This window comes from Marmota flaviventris, chromosome 17 (assembly GCF_047511675.1).
Source record: "Marmota flaviventris isolate mMarFla1 chromosome 17, mMarFla1.hap1, whole genome shotgun sequence".
Lineage (NCBI taxonomy): Eukaryota > Metazoa > Chordata > Mammalia > Rodentia > Sciuridae > Marmota > Marmota flaviventris.
In genome coordinates this window covers 47,388,897-47,403,757 of record NC_092514.1, presented here as the reverse complement: position 1 = coordinate 47,403,757, position 14,861 = coordinate 47,388,897, and the positions used below count along the sequence as shown (strand labels likewise).

Below are 14,861 nucleotides of genomic sequence, written 5' to 3'. Positions count from 1 at the left end.
TTTTGAGACAGGAAATCGCTAAGTTTCTTAGGGCCTTGCTAAGTTGCTAACATATGATCCTCCTGCCTTAGCCTCCCAAGGCACTGGGACTACAGGGGCCGATTAGTTTCTTTATAAGAAGAGGAAATTAGGACACCCAGAAGACACCAGAGATCCCCGAGTCCAGGGGGGCCTGGTAGTTCATGATTTCTAAGAGGGAAAGGTTATGTTAGTACTAGAAGCAATTGTATGAAGCTAGTTTGATTTCAATCCTGATGCAATGAAGGGTCACATAAAAGAAAGAGGACCACTGTATTGCCATCATTGTAGTGACTACTGCTGATTGAGGGCTGACTGTGTGCTAGGTTCCTTCCTGACTCCTTGACATGCATTGAGTCATCTCATCTTCACACAAACTCTAAAAGATTATCACTCATTTTACAGATGAGAAAACTGAGGCATAGAGAGGCTGAGAAAGTTGTTCAAGGTCATAAGTTTGTACATGACAGAGCCAAGATTTGAATTCAGGCAGTGGGTCTGGAGCCTGTGCTTAACTCCTGCCCTCTGCCTCCTTTAATATGTCTCCCTCTGCCTTCAGAATGTTTTTTTTCTGCACATTTAGATTTGTTACTCCCTGACATGCTGGTGCAAGTTTTTACCTTACCTATTAGTAAAAAAAAAAAAAAAAAAGAAATTACCTTTCCTGCTTTATTTTTTTATTCCTTTTTTTTTTTTTACTTTTTAAACTTTTTTTTACACCTATATCTAGAAAATTTGTATCAGTTCTTGTTTCTCAGTTTTCCCTAACTCAATTTACTTATTTATTATTGTCACTCTAATTTCCTATACTGTCTTCTGTTCTCATGCTTACCTGTACTCTATAGCTAGAATTCACTCTTCAAGACCAAGTCTAAATCCTACCTTCCCCATGCAGTTTTACATGAACTTTGTCTTTTGAAACTTCCATTGCATGCAAAACTCATTTAGGAATTAATAATTTACCTTCTTATTAAAATTCTTCTTTTGATGACTCAATAGTCTCTAAGCATCCTTTGAAGACTTAATTTCTCATCAGTTTCATGTTTCATCATCAAAATAGATTTAATTCACTGAGGCTAGGGATAAAAATATCTACTACCTATGGTACTTTGAACAAAATGAAAATGCAGTAGAGATTTATTAATCTGCTTTTAGCTGATTTGAAAAAAAAGGAACAATCTAGGTTGAAGAAGGAAAGAATAAATGTGGTCATTCTAATTAAGAGCCAGCCTCTTGCTGAATATATTATGTATGTTAGTTCATTTAATCCTGATGTTACTATAAGGTAATTACTGTTATTATTCTCATTTAATAAATGAAAGAAATGAAGGTTAGAGATATTATGGAGTTTGTCCAAAGTAATATAATTCGTAAATGTTAGGGCTATGATTTAGAAGTGTGGTGATATGCTAACCTGAAGAATTTTATAGCAAGGAAGGATTTCGATAGGGTGAATTATCAGAAGAGATAACACAAATTGAACTCTAAAAGTTCTGGTAGCCATAAACTAGAACTTGGTCACCAAAATCTGTGTTCTTCTTGGGCACATAAAATCTTCTTGGGCACATAACTAGACTGCATTTCCTGGAATCTGCTCCAGGTAGGGGTGGCCTAAGCACTAGCCAATGGAAAGTGAGTGCAAATGGTGGAGGATGTGATTTCTTGGTTTGTATGTTCCTCTAATTAAATGCATATGATGGTGAGGCCCTATAGGATAGCAGAGCCTCAAATAAAAGAGACCTGGGGCCCTGAGTCACTGTGTGAACAGCTGCCTGTGGAGCAAGAACTCCTCCTTAGGACTGATACATAAGCAAGATTAAAAAAAAAAAGTATTGAAGGGGTCTATTTGTTACTCCAGCCTCATTGACTGATACACTAGAGCAAGCTTAAGATATCTGTCAAGGGAGTCAGATCATTCTCAATTATCCTAGTACCAAATCGGGTATTTGTTGTGGAGTATAAAGGTCAGCTTCAAATGTCTCTCAGTCATAATTACCAGCTTGTATGTCACATCTGGTAGGGAACTATTAAAAGTATTGGTTTTGTCTGTCCTGATCCATGATCCATTGTGCTTTCAGTGAAATGAAACAAACTGTCAGAGCAGCTCTCTCCAGAGGAGCCAAAGACGCCTCCTTCCGCCCCTAAATTGGAAATCCTTGATCTAGGCACCCTGGGCTTCCGAATTTACATGGTCCGTACCACAAAGAATACTCCATCATTGTAGAACAATTCAGAATGTGTAAGACTCTGTAAAAAGTCAAAAATGTAGAACTTCTTGTTGTCTTTTTCAGGGGATCAAACATACAAAATTCTGTCTCTTATGAAGATGAGAGTACCAGCTATTTCCGTTAAGATGACAGGTTGGAGGGAAAGATGGTTTGGGCCAGTTAGTGCTCTTTTTCTCTCTCCCTCCGTTTTCTCCCTGTTTCATCACACCTTCTTTCAGCATCCATCTGCTGCTGAGAGCTGCCCTCCTCTAGACACTTCCAGGAGTTCCATCCATTTGATGGTCTCGTCCTGTGGACTCAGGAAAGTGCTCATTTATGAGTCCATGTTTCTGGCTGCTGCCTTGGAAAGAACTTTTAGGATTTTTATGTCCCTTTTTCTCCCCCGCCACCCTCCCACTTTTTTTTTTTCTTTTGCTCTTATTATGTAGCAATTATTGTTGAGTCTCAGCACCTCCCCTCCCCCGCCAGTTTCTGGATGGGCCCTGTATCTTTCCTCCAGGAAGGCAGCTGCAATCTTTCTCCCCGCCAGTAGAGGGCACCCAAAGACCACAACCCTGTGCCAGCCTAAGGTTTAGGGTTCAATTTTCCTTTCCATCAGGAGCAGGAAAGGAACAATAGTGGCTTGGAGGATAATGGAGTTTTCTCATTTTCCAATTCAATTCTTTTCATCATCAGTGACATTCTTCGGGCAACGACTGAAAAAACAAATGACTCCCCTCCCGTCCATATAACCACTCACAGTTTGCTTCCACACTCTGCCTCCTTCTCTATTTCCAGTAACTGTTTCCCCCTTAATTATGCATTTGCCAGAATAATCGGTGGAACATTGCAAGCTGGAGCATTTCCAAATCCCAAGATCCCACCACCCCAGGGGTCATCTCTGCACTCTCCTTAACAGGCGGCTTGCCAGCACACTTAACCATTCCATTGCACGCTGGAAAAATGAGATCATCTAGGAAGAAGATGCCCTCTTGAGTCCCCTCTTGTGCTCAAAAAGCAGCATTTGGATGATATGTTGCTGGCAGATTTTTACTTTAAAGGGGTGGATTGCAGGAATGGGTAGTGATTCTGCCGGATGTATTCACATTATTTACCATCTTCAAATAGGCTTTTTAACAGTTAAAAATGTGAGAAGAAGTAAAAGGGAAACTTGTTTGGGCCAATTATCTCTGGCTGCTGTGGAAAATTCAGAGGCTAAAGCTGCCACAGCCAGAAACAATATTTTTCTCCTGGTGCAGATTCTCTGGTTTATTCAGAATCATTAACTCCCATCAATGTCATCAAAGTACCAAGCACTTTACATTCATCCAAGACACAAGAGCCATGGCTTCTGGAAGTCAGGGAACATCAGAGAAGGAGGACTAAGATCAGGTAGTGCAATTTACTGATTGAATAAGCAGAGGCGCAAAAGCCTGAGGTCATCAGGCCTATGAGACCTTGTTTCTCTCAGTCTATGCTTCTGACCCCCCCATGCCTACTCTTATTGCCAACTGAAGTACCTGTCAGGGGAGTTGTGCCTTATTCTTAAATTTGTAGGAGGGAGCTGTATGCAATTCTAATCAGGAACATCTATTTGTCTGTCTGTCTATCTAGATATTCCTGAAATATAACTAAATCTTTACTTTTTGGATACACACACATGTATCCTTTTTTGCAGGAAAAGGCTGCATGTGAATTCTCACCAAGAGAGGGCGCACATGGAACAGGAATTTTCTCTTGCAGACCATTTTACAGTCAGGGAAAAAAAAAAGGCTAACTCAAACAGATCACTGGAGATGGGAACTAGCAACTTAGCTATGCAGATAAGTCTTCATTTCCTATTGTTTTATATCCATGAGACCTTGGCCACCTTGTTAAGTCAACTGAGACTGTTTCCCATAAGACTCACAGAGGTCCCTTTAGGGATGAGGATTTTAACCCATAGCCCACCCTCAACCTGAAAACTGAGCTCACCTCCAAGTCTGAGAAAGGGAAAGAGAAACAAAAGAGAAAATTTTACCTAAAAACAACAAATCTCTCCAAATCACCCACAAAGGATCTGCAGACTCCCGTGGGGGATTTGGCAGAAGGCCATTTGGATTGCTTGGGGCAGGATGGGGTCCTCTTCAGAGATTGCCTGTGGTGGTGAAGATCAGGAGGTGGGGAGAGGAGGATTGCTGACCAATTCAGCTCAGGACAGTGAGTGCTGCTCTGGGAACTCAGATCCACTTCACTCCCTACTCTGCCATTCACAGAGGAGGCCTTGGGGTCCACCTTCTGCAACTGAAATGTTTGTGGAGGCAGGAGGCTTTCGTGGGAGCAATAGGGATGGGAAGCTCAGGGGCAGTGGAGCTCCTTCATGCAGACTGTTCCAGAGGCAGTTACAAATGCAGGAGAGCAGAAGGAATTGCTTGGAGGTAGAACTTTCCATCTGGGAACTGGAAATTGTCCAGGGCGGCAGAAATAAGTGAAGTTGTTTTGACCCTCTTTTGCGAGGCGAGTTCGCCATCAGATTCAGGCAGCTGGGCACAGGAAATCAAATAGAGATGTTCTATTCAGACCTAATAATAATGATCTGACTTTCCGGCTCTTCCCCTGGTCATTACTGTAGTTGAGACGTTTGTACTTACAGACTTCATTTCTATCTCCTTCCGGCCCATTTTTTTTTTCTCCCCCAAAGCACCTATTTTCTTAATCATGCAGATTTCTATCAGCTTTTGTTCCACAGTTCTCAAAATCAAGGCCAAACATCTGTCATGCCAGGACTTCCACAGTCCCCCACCCTGCCTTTCTCTTTTCTCTTCCTAGGCCCACATCTCCCAGCGTTCCTTGCTCAGGTGAGGGTTTACATGTAGATTCAGGCCCTTGCCTTCCCCTTGTGCCCTCTCTCTCCTGTTGGCTGGGCAAAGACTCACCAATTCATAAAAACTTGCTTCTGTCATCACCTTCCTTTGAAGTTTTTGTATCTCCCTAAGGTGGGTTCTCTGATACCTCTTTATATTATCTTAGCCTTGTGTCTACACCGGCCCCCATTTTTTGTTTTCATTTCTGTTTCCCAACTGAATTTATTATTCCTGTCTGGGATCCTACTTCCTGGCTGTGCCATTCATTATGAGTTGTGGCCCATAAATATTTGTGGCATTAATGATCTTCTTGTTACTTAACTTTTGGTCTCAATAAAAACGAGAGTGTTACGTGTCCGCTGACCCATTGGAAGAAATAAATGTCAGAGTAAAAACAAACAAAAAAACCCAATTAAATTATTTTTTTTCCTTTGAAACCCAACTCTACTTTGTATAGATGACTTTTATTCCCACGACTCATCAGTACACACAGTCATTGTTTTACATACACTCCGTGCTCTAGCAGATATAATTGTTTCAGAAGCGGAATGTAAACACTATAATAAGTGGAGACGACACAATCATCCGGAATGGGACCCAAGAAGGGACTAAACAAACTGGACAATGGTAAGATAAGGTTGAAGAGGAGGAGATAACATTCATGGGGACATTCGCCATGATGTGGACAGGTGTCTCTCCCTTCTGGGACCAGAATTTATTTTTAAACTCCATAGATGACATTGCTATGGAATAGTCACACCCATGGATTTTTGTGGTATTTCAAGACTTTGCTCATGTCCCAGTGTGTTTCCTCACTATTGCTCTTAAGTTCTGCTTTTTGAATTCTTTCTTTATCTCTTTTACTTGAAGCTTGGGTGTGGGAGGCCAGCCTTACACGTGACTGAGTTACACTCCCCGGCTGGGTGCTGAGGCTCTCAGTCACAGAAATGTGGCACCCTTCTTGGGTGTGAGGGTCGGTGTCTCGTGCATGGATGTGTCTTGCTACAGCCCCATGGGTGAAGCTATGCTCACCTGTTCCTTTGTAATATAACCCCTTGCCCTGTTTAGGATAGAATCTTCCATGGAAGTGCCTTGTGTGTGTCCCCTCCTCTTACTGTGCCCTTGGGTGTGGCCTACCCAGGTGTCAGTCAACCTGCTGACAGTGGACATCATGAAGATAGACTCAGCTCCCTGAAATTTGACCCCTTGCCTCATTTGAATGGCTTCTCCTCAATAAAAGGGGTCAGCGGGTGCTCTTGCTCTCTCTCTTTCTGTGGACAGAGGAGCCGTCACAGCGACCCCAAAGAAAAAGGTATTTGTGTCTCTTGTGGTTATTTCGTGCAGCCCAGTTAGCCGGAGTGACCCCTGAGCCTTTTAGTCGTGAACAGAAACCCAGCAATTGGCGCCCAAGGGGGTAACAGATCTTATAGGACAGCACCATGTAGACAGCAGCTTAAATATTAGATATTAGAATACTAGATGTTACTGTCTTAAAATTCATCATCTATTCCCTGCCATAGGGAACGTCTTCCTGCTTTTATGAAGGGCTGGCCTTCCTTCTTGTAGCTCATATCTTTTCATCTCTCTTTTCTTTATACTATCTTGCCTGAGTTGGCTTTTGAGATTCAAAGTTCTTCTCCCTTAATTGTACAGAGCAATTAACTTTTAAAAAAATTTCTAGATCCTCCCAGACTATGCCTGGGGTGGAGTGGTTCAATGAGGTTCATTCTGTTTTAATGAACAGCATGTCCTCTCATCTGATGCTACCCTGAAAAGGTGCAGAAGAAACCACCATCTGCTCTTGTACTCCTTAGCAGTTTTCTTCTTCTGGATGCTCACAGAAACAATTGGTTTATACATTCAGAATTTTCTGGAACCAGAAGCATGGAAGTCCAGAATGTCTGATCTGTGAGCAATATTAGAACTGAAACAAATAGAGTATGTCCATTTTTTTTTCTTTTCTTATGTCTATAGATTTTCAACAGCTCGTCCTCATTACATAAAAGTCAGATGTGTAAAAACCACACGGGAAGCTAGTCTCATAGAATGAATATTAACTATGGTCCAAAAATGTGCCAGGGGCTGCCTATAGGCTTTCTTTAGCTCTGTTCTTTGTTACCCAATAATGCTTTAAGTTACTCCAGTTTAATGATTTACTTTTAGTGGAATTGAACTTGAATGTCTTATCATTACATGTATTTGGTTTGGGTTACAGTCACACACTTGTCCAACAAGTCCCACGAACTACATCATTGATAGTGGTCAGACACAGTAGTAGCAACGAGATACATGATAACTAGCTAACTGGTTAGAAAAATTCCTCAGGAATGATTAAAATAAGAATAACAACAACAATCATCACTTGAGTGTCCCTATGTGCCAGGTTCTCTCCTAAGCTCTTTCTCTAATAACAGCCTTGAAACAACCCTCCCTGTGAGGTATGCATGATCAGCACCCCAGAGTACGGCTAAGGAAGTAGAAGCACAAACAGTTTAGCTCCCTGTCTAGGGAAGGGAGACCCAGTAGCACATAGGTCTATAGTAGACCCAGTAGCCTATAGGTCTCATGCTAGATTCTCTTTATTTCTGATGAGATTGAAAGAATGAAAAGGCTAAAATTCACAGAAGTGAAGACACTTGTAAAGATGAAGCTTCACACCAGCTGACCCTCCCTTACTATAATACCTGCTCTCGTTTTCCCAGAAGTTTGGAGTTTCAGTTTCTGTGGAAAAGGGTATAGGTTTTGCAGCTATCTGGAGGCAATTAATAAATGGCCACTGGGCTGGGTTTGTGACTCAGTGGCAGAGCGCTTGCCTAGTTTGTGAAGCACTGGGTTTGATCCTCAGTACCACATAAAAATAAATAAATAAATAAATAAATAAATAATTGTGTGTGTGTGTGTGTGTACCACATATCTTGAAAATAAATAAATAAATACATGGCAGCCATAATACAGCAGTGGCTCCCTGGTTTCTTTGTTCTTAGGAATATCTAGCCATTATTCCAGAAAATAATTAATTATTAGGTATTAACCTGTTCCTGATTCAGGAATGTTATTGGACATCACCATAAAGATTTCCACCACTGTGACCCTCTCTTCAGCCTCATAAAAGCCATATGTTATCCCAATTGATAGAGATTGGCACAGAAAAACAAAAAGATACAATTCTCGACATGCGGTCATCTTTTAGTTATTTGAAACTCTTAGATGCCAAGCAACTTCTCTTTCTGGTCAAGCCACAAGTTAATTCAGATTAAAAGGGGTTGGGGAGGAGAAAAGCACTTGAAAAGATTTCTCCATTAGAGTTCCCAATCTGGTTTGAAAAAGCCACTTCAAAACCCAAGAAAGACTTTTTTGTTGTTGTTAATAACAGAAAGCAGCTTGAATTAGTCTAAGTAAGAAAGAAGAATTTAATATACAGGACAATATAATATAATGTCCTAGAAGCCAATGACAATGATGCAGCTGTGACTCAAAAAAGATTAGAAATGGAAAACCATGAGCAGCCCAGAAAACAGGGTTTCTCTATTTTTTCATTTCTGCTTTTCTCTGAGAATGTTTTTCATTTGTTGTCTTTGCAAATCAGCTGTAACTCATCTGCTCCTAAGACGATCACTATGTCCCAGTTCTGAGTTTATATAGTTTCTTATGAGTGATTCCATATTAAGATTTTACTCTCTGAGTCACAGTTATAAATTCCCAAGGAGGGGCTCTGATTGGCTCCGTTTTGTTGTGGTGCTCAGCCATTGTCCAATCAGCTGAATCCTAGGCAATGGCTTTCTATAGCTAAAACGTGGCTTCCAGAGTCCCATCCCTGGGACCCAGGGGAGCAGAGTGGAGAGCCGTTCTCAGAGAAGGGGGAATTGTGAGCTGGACAAACCCCACAAAGGCCTCTTCTATTCCTATGTCACTAGGTCTCTGTATAAAGTCAGCCCTTAAAAATTCAAGGACTATGTTGAATTCAAAGACAAGGGTCCCTTCTCTCTAGCTAGGCATATTTTTAGACGAGATCATTTGCCTATGTAATTAGAGCAACAAATTTTCAGCCGGGCGAAACCAAAATGTTGATTTGAGTCTGCTGCTGCAAACCATCAAATATAATGGATCCTAAAGCTAAGTGGAAATATTTTGGATTATGTTTGACACCACACCCATAATTTGTGGGGATAATTGAGATGCATCCAAGCTTTGAGTCTTGCTGATGATATTTAAGAGTTAGCTCAAATTAGACTACTACATTTCCTGCTGTAATTGATGGTCAGATCCCTGAAGACTGCAAGGGTTTTCAGATGCCTGCATACAATTATACAAAATTAAGCCGGGAGATGCATGCATGGAGAAAGAGGAGGTTCTTGTTATATTTCTTATGTGTTTTTTATATTCTCCTGAGATTTGAAAGAAATTTCAGAGATCAACCAGACTGATCCTCTAATTTTTACAGGTGAAAACAGAAGCACAGAAGAGAAAAATGGCCAGTGTGCTGTCCAATGTCATATGAGTGGCAGATCTAGGATCAAAATCCCAATTCTAATATTTTTTTATTATGTCCTATTATTAAATGTAGGATTCACAAAACAGAATACCACTGCTTGGCAGTAATGGTTCCCCTAGTTTTTAAATTGCTTTCCCCCTCCCAACATCTGGACTTTACATATTCAATCTAATTTTATCAAGTCCCTGAGTATAAATTCTCTGGATAATTTTCTGGCTAGTTCAACTCACCTGTAGCAGCAGCTTAGATGATTAAATAGTAAATCAAATTTTGTTTTGCAATTTTTTTTTTCAGAGAAAGAGTTTCAAGTTTTCTTATTTGCAGAAAGAAAAAAGAGCAAGCAGGCTTAGTAATTTGGAGTACACTTGTTCTGTACCTCAAATTGTGAAGTCCTATATGGACAAATATCCCTAACCATAATTTCATGTGTTAGAATCATGAAAATCAATGACCCCAAATACCTTTTATCTTTGTTTCCTTCACTCCCTGAAGGCAAACTCCAAGAACTGGTCTTTAGATGAGAAATTAAAAATTGGTTCATAGACTTATGTATGCACAATATTCTTTCAGACTTTCTCCTTTCATTGTTCACAACCAAGAGGAAATATGACTAATTCAAAATATGAAAATATGACTGATTCAAAGATGGCCATGCTAAATTTCAATATGCATTGTTAGTTTCCAAATAATTTTGGAAGTGAAACATGATAAATAGAAAAATGAGGTGGGGGGAGAAGAAATAAAAAGATAAAGAAAAAAAACCAGTAAGTGCAGTGTGTCAACCTCTTTTGGCCAAATGGCCTGAGTCCCAAATATATATTACATTAACTTGATTTTTCAGAATAAATTATTTGATCCTTAAATGGACTTTTTTTTTTTTTAATTTCAAGGACAAGTTTCCTAAAATAAAAAAAATACGAAAAAAAGACTTTTAGGGATACAGCTCCCTAGAGATTTTAATTTTTCCATTTTAATTAAAAATACTATCAGAGAATAACCATTATGTTGTAAAAATTAAAACAGACCTACAAGGTCCTGTTCCCTAACATCACGTAACACTTCTAGAAGTGGCAACTTTCAACTCTTAGTGGACTCTTCCCAATTTTGCTTCCTTACACATAAATATGCTGAAGAAGTATTGATTTTTTTTTTACAATTGTAGACATTTTATTGACTGACCTTGTACCTGAATTTTTTCACCACCTGAACTACAACTATTTGCATGGTGATGATATTATTAACCATGAATTTTGGTTTATCCCAAAATTGTTAGATCAGGAAGGTGGCGGTGGAGGGGAGTGTATGTGAGTAAGTGAGGGACATTAGAATATGTAGATCTAAATCCTTTTCCTCTGTCATCAGTGTAGAAGTAATCAATACAGTAGCACAGAGAGTGTGTCTAAAACAAGGGGGTGGGGTGCTGTGAACTCTTTGGTGATAGATGCCTTTTAAATGAAGCTGACTTTTTTTTTTTTTAAATCAAAGAAACACAGTTGACTGTTACTTCTTAGGACAACCTTTGTTTTCCAGAGCACTAATCATTGGTTTAATTTTTGGTTTACCCTCCTTTTCTCCCATGGGTCTAGCACTAATTCATTCTAACACTTTGCGGGACTTGAATATCTCCTCTCAGTACAAACATTTGAGATAGTCTATCAGTTCTATTTCTTTTTTCCCCCTGTGCGCGTCACCCTGTAGGAAGTTTCCTTCCTCTTCTACCAATCTTGACAGGTTACTGGGCTTGATAACCAGCTAACACCCTGGGATTGCTCTCTCTATACCTTCCTTCTGGAAAATTTTTCCTTCTCCTGTGTGTGATTGTGTTTCCTGGAACCTCTTTATTGGGCTGCTTTCTCATTTAGTAGGGTATGTTTTCCCGTTGCTTGTGGAGAAGGATGCTGGATGACTAGAATTTTGAGGCAGAATTTTTCTTTTTTCTTTTTTGCAGATCATCGAGAATTCGTTTATATATTATTCCAAACTAGGAATTCATTGAAAATTTTTGCCCTGATTGTTTGTGTGATTTTCTTTTTTTAAAAATTTTTTTATTTGTTTTAATTCTGTATCTAAAAACATTTTGATTCTACTCCTTCGATGATTAATAGGGATTGTGGGCATTTGTGTGCATACGTAGAATTCTACCCAGAATCTCATTGTCTCTGAAACTGAAAGACATCTGCTACTTTGTCTTTTAGCTTCAAATGTTCTTGTGAAGAAGCTTAGTATCAATATGATTTCACAGTATTTCACATGCATGCTTCTGGTGTAAATTTCACAATAATGTGTGCCAGAGTAGGTCTTTTAATAAAACCTATTGGGTTGGACACTCAGTGGGAAATTTTTATCTGAAAAATTTTATTCTTTTGTGAAAGAGCATTTTTTTTTTTTTTTGCTAAGAGTTTTTTTTCTCTCTTCCAAGATGACTTGGATTCCTATGGGTTGGGGGTGGGTGGTTGACTTCATTTTAGGGAGACTGGGCGTAGACTTGGCTGATTTATTGGGGAGCTCCAAAAGTCCTGAACTTCGTTTCTGCAGAGAGGAATTGTTCAGTCTGTGGACTCATGTTACAAGTCCAGCTGCCAATGCTGGGGAGCACAGCTGAGAGATGAGAACTGAGAACTGGTTAAATTTTTCCAGGCAGTAAACTCCGTTTAACGGAAGGAGGGTAGTTAACTAGTTTGCGGAAGGGTGATGGGATTTGGGGGCCTTTAACCTCTTATATAATCCTGCTATTCCACTGTTTGACTTGACCATCTGAGAAACCTGGTGTCCCAGTACTCTCAGCCTCTCTGGGTTCCGTGGAATGAGCTGCTTGTTGGTCTTTCACTCTGTTACCTCGGTTTATATTGGACTTATCAAGTCAATTAGTACTGAACCCTCTGTTGTGGTTTGACTATGAGGGCTTCCAAAAGCTCAGGAGACAGAGCTGTAGCCTGATTAGTGAATTAATCATTTGAAAGGACTATTGGACTTGATAACTGTTCTACTGGTAACTGTAGGCAGGTAGGGTGTGGCTAGAGGAAGCAGGTCACTGGGATGTGCCTTGGGGATTCTATCTTGTCCCTGGATTCTCTCCCACTCTCCCTGCTTTCTGGCTATCAGATGGAGCTGTGTGGCTTTCCTCTGCCATGCCCTTCCACTGTGATGTTCTGCCTTATCTCAGACCCAGAGCAATGGAGTTGGTCAATCATGAACAGAATTTTTGAAACCATGAGCCCAAAATAAATCTTCCCTCCTCTAAGTTAATCTTTTCAAGAATCTTGGTCACAACTGATAGAAAACTAACACACCATTTTTTTTTTCAAGTTTCAATACTTTGTCAATATCTTTATATACTATTTTCATCTCTATTGCTCTCTTTAAACTTGAGTATTTATATTATTTTAGTTTGTATCAATTTAACTCCTTTATTTCCTTCCTTTTGGAAAAGTTTTTGGGAGGGAAGAAGGATAGATTTGTGTATTTTTTTTCCACTGTATTTATTTATCCTTCAGGGAGTCAGAGCTGACCGTCACAGGCTGATCGCTTGTTCCAGTCCTTTTGGCTTTGACTTCAATCATTTATTTTGGCAGGCGAGTGACTGATGTTGCACTCACAGTGTAATATCAAGCAGCTCTCGAGAGAAATACTTGTACCTGGCTGCTAAGCTTGTTTTTCTGATTAGAATTCTTTCTTTCTTTCTTTCTTTCTTTTGCAGGTCTTAGTCACAAAAGATGCAGTCTTATGGGAAATAGTACATTGTTGGAAGAGAGAATCAAGACTTAGAATATGCAAAGTTGGCCTGCACAAATAAGAAAACACTTAATCTCATTAAGTTAAACTATTCATTGAGGTTAAAAAAACTTGACTATAGAAGCATAGGATGGGAATTCCTATCTTCTTAATGGTCCATATGAAAATGAGCTGAGAGCTTAAAAGGTAACATGACTCACATTTTGTCAATGGTACCGAAAGCAAGTGTGTTAGGGCTGGGGATGTAGTTCAGTGGTGGAACGCTTGCTTACCAATACTGAAAAAAAAAATAAAAAGAAAGAAAGCAAATGTTACATGTGTTTATCAGATTACATTCTATAAGTATTTAATTTAAATTCTGAAAGATCTGATTACACCTAGAGTTTTGTGTTCACTTCTGAGTACTCTGTTTTTAAAAGAAGATTTTAAACGGAACTATATCCCCAAACAAAAGTGTTTAGGATGCTGAAAAGTTTTGAAAGCTTATCCCATGAGGAGTGGTTCATTTTCCTATAGGTAGCCCAGAGAAGGGGTAACAGGATAGTTTTAAAATATTTAAAGAGAATTAAGTAAAAGAGGGAGCAAATTGATTTGGTTTCATCCTGAAGGTCAAAACTAAGATGAGTCTAGTATTTAGAATTTCACGGCAGAGCCCCGATCAGTGCAGAGAGCTAGCAGACTATTGTATTTCTTGGCTTGGAACCTTCCCATTCTGCTTTGCAATGTCAACAGAGGCTGTTCCACGTGGCAACTGTTGGATGTCATGTCATCGTCTTTGGATTTATAATAGCCACTCTGAAGGTCCTTATTTCTAGCATCATAAACTACTCCTATTTTTACTTTAAGATACTTATTGCATGCTAGGTCCCTGATACTTGGGGTACAGAAGAGAAGGAGACAGATAGAGCTCTTCCTTTAAGGAGAACATATTAAATATGTGATAACACAATAGCCCCTGTCACTCTTTCCTTTTTCTACTTATTCCTCTTTGCCACCACCTGACAGACCCTATGTCCATGGACCTACTTATTTATTTATTTATTTATTTTTTATTCCAATGGCATTGTTCATTTTGTGAGAATAGGGCCTTTATTCTCTTTACTGTTGTATCCCCATTTTCCAGAAAAATGTAGTGAATACTTAATAAATGTCTGTCAAATTAATGAGTGTTGAATGAGAGTGCTGCTCCAAGAGGAAGGCTGGTGTGGTGGAATCCCACAGCCTGGTTTACCCCCTCAGAATTAGTTCTTGGAACCACCCACACCAGATTCATTTCAAGCGCTTGTTTAACATGCAGATTTTTGATCTCCTCTCCAGAAACACTGATATTGAATTTCCGAGTGTGAGACCTTCCCAGAGAGTTTGCATATACTCTGAAATTGGTGAATTGCTTAATTGATTTGTGATATAGAAAAAGCCAAAGAGAAGTACTGATTTAAATGAAACTCTGAATGATGTGTGTGTCCTCATGTGTGCGTGTATAAGTACACACATGTGTGCATGTGATTTTGTGTGTAGATTTAGAGTTGAGGGGTTCCCATTTCTGGGACAGGGATTAGCACAACCTTT

General features: G+C 39.6%; 1 protein-coding gene across 9 annotated transcripts in view; it reads right to left on the bottom strand.

The window, feature by feature from the left end:
- LOC114079095 (small integral membrane protein 36-like) overlaps window positions 1–14,861 on the bottom strand; it is a 235,256-nt gene that overhangs the window by 14,699 nt on the left and 205,696 nt on the right. For 4 of the 9 annotated variants that reach the window (XR_011705077.1, XR_011705075.1, XR_011705076.1 and 1 more), the window contains exons 2-3: window positions 13,493–13,569; window positions 4,246–4,747 (exon numbers count right to left, since the gene is read on the bottom strand). The gene's annotated coding sequence lies outside the window, so the exon portion shown is untranslated. Of the gene's footprint in view, window positions 1–1,417; window positions 1,433–3,873; window positions 4,748–13,492; window positions 13,570–14,861 lie in introns of those variants that run through there. The other 5 variants (XR_011705073.1, XR_011705080.1, XR_011705072.1 and 2 more) reach the window with 3 other exon arrangements.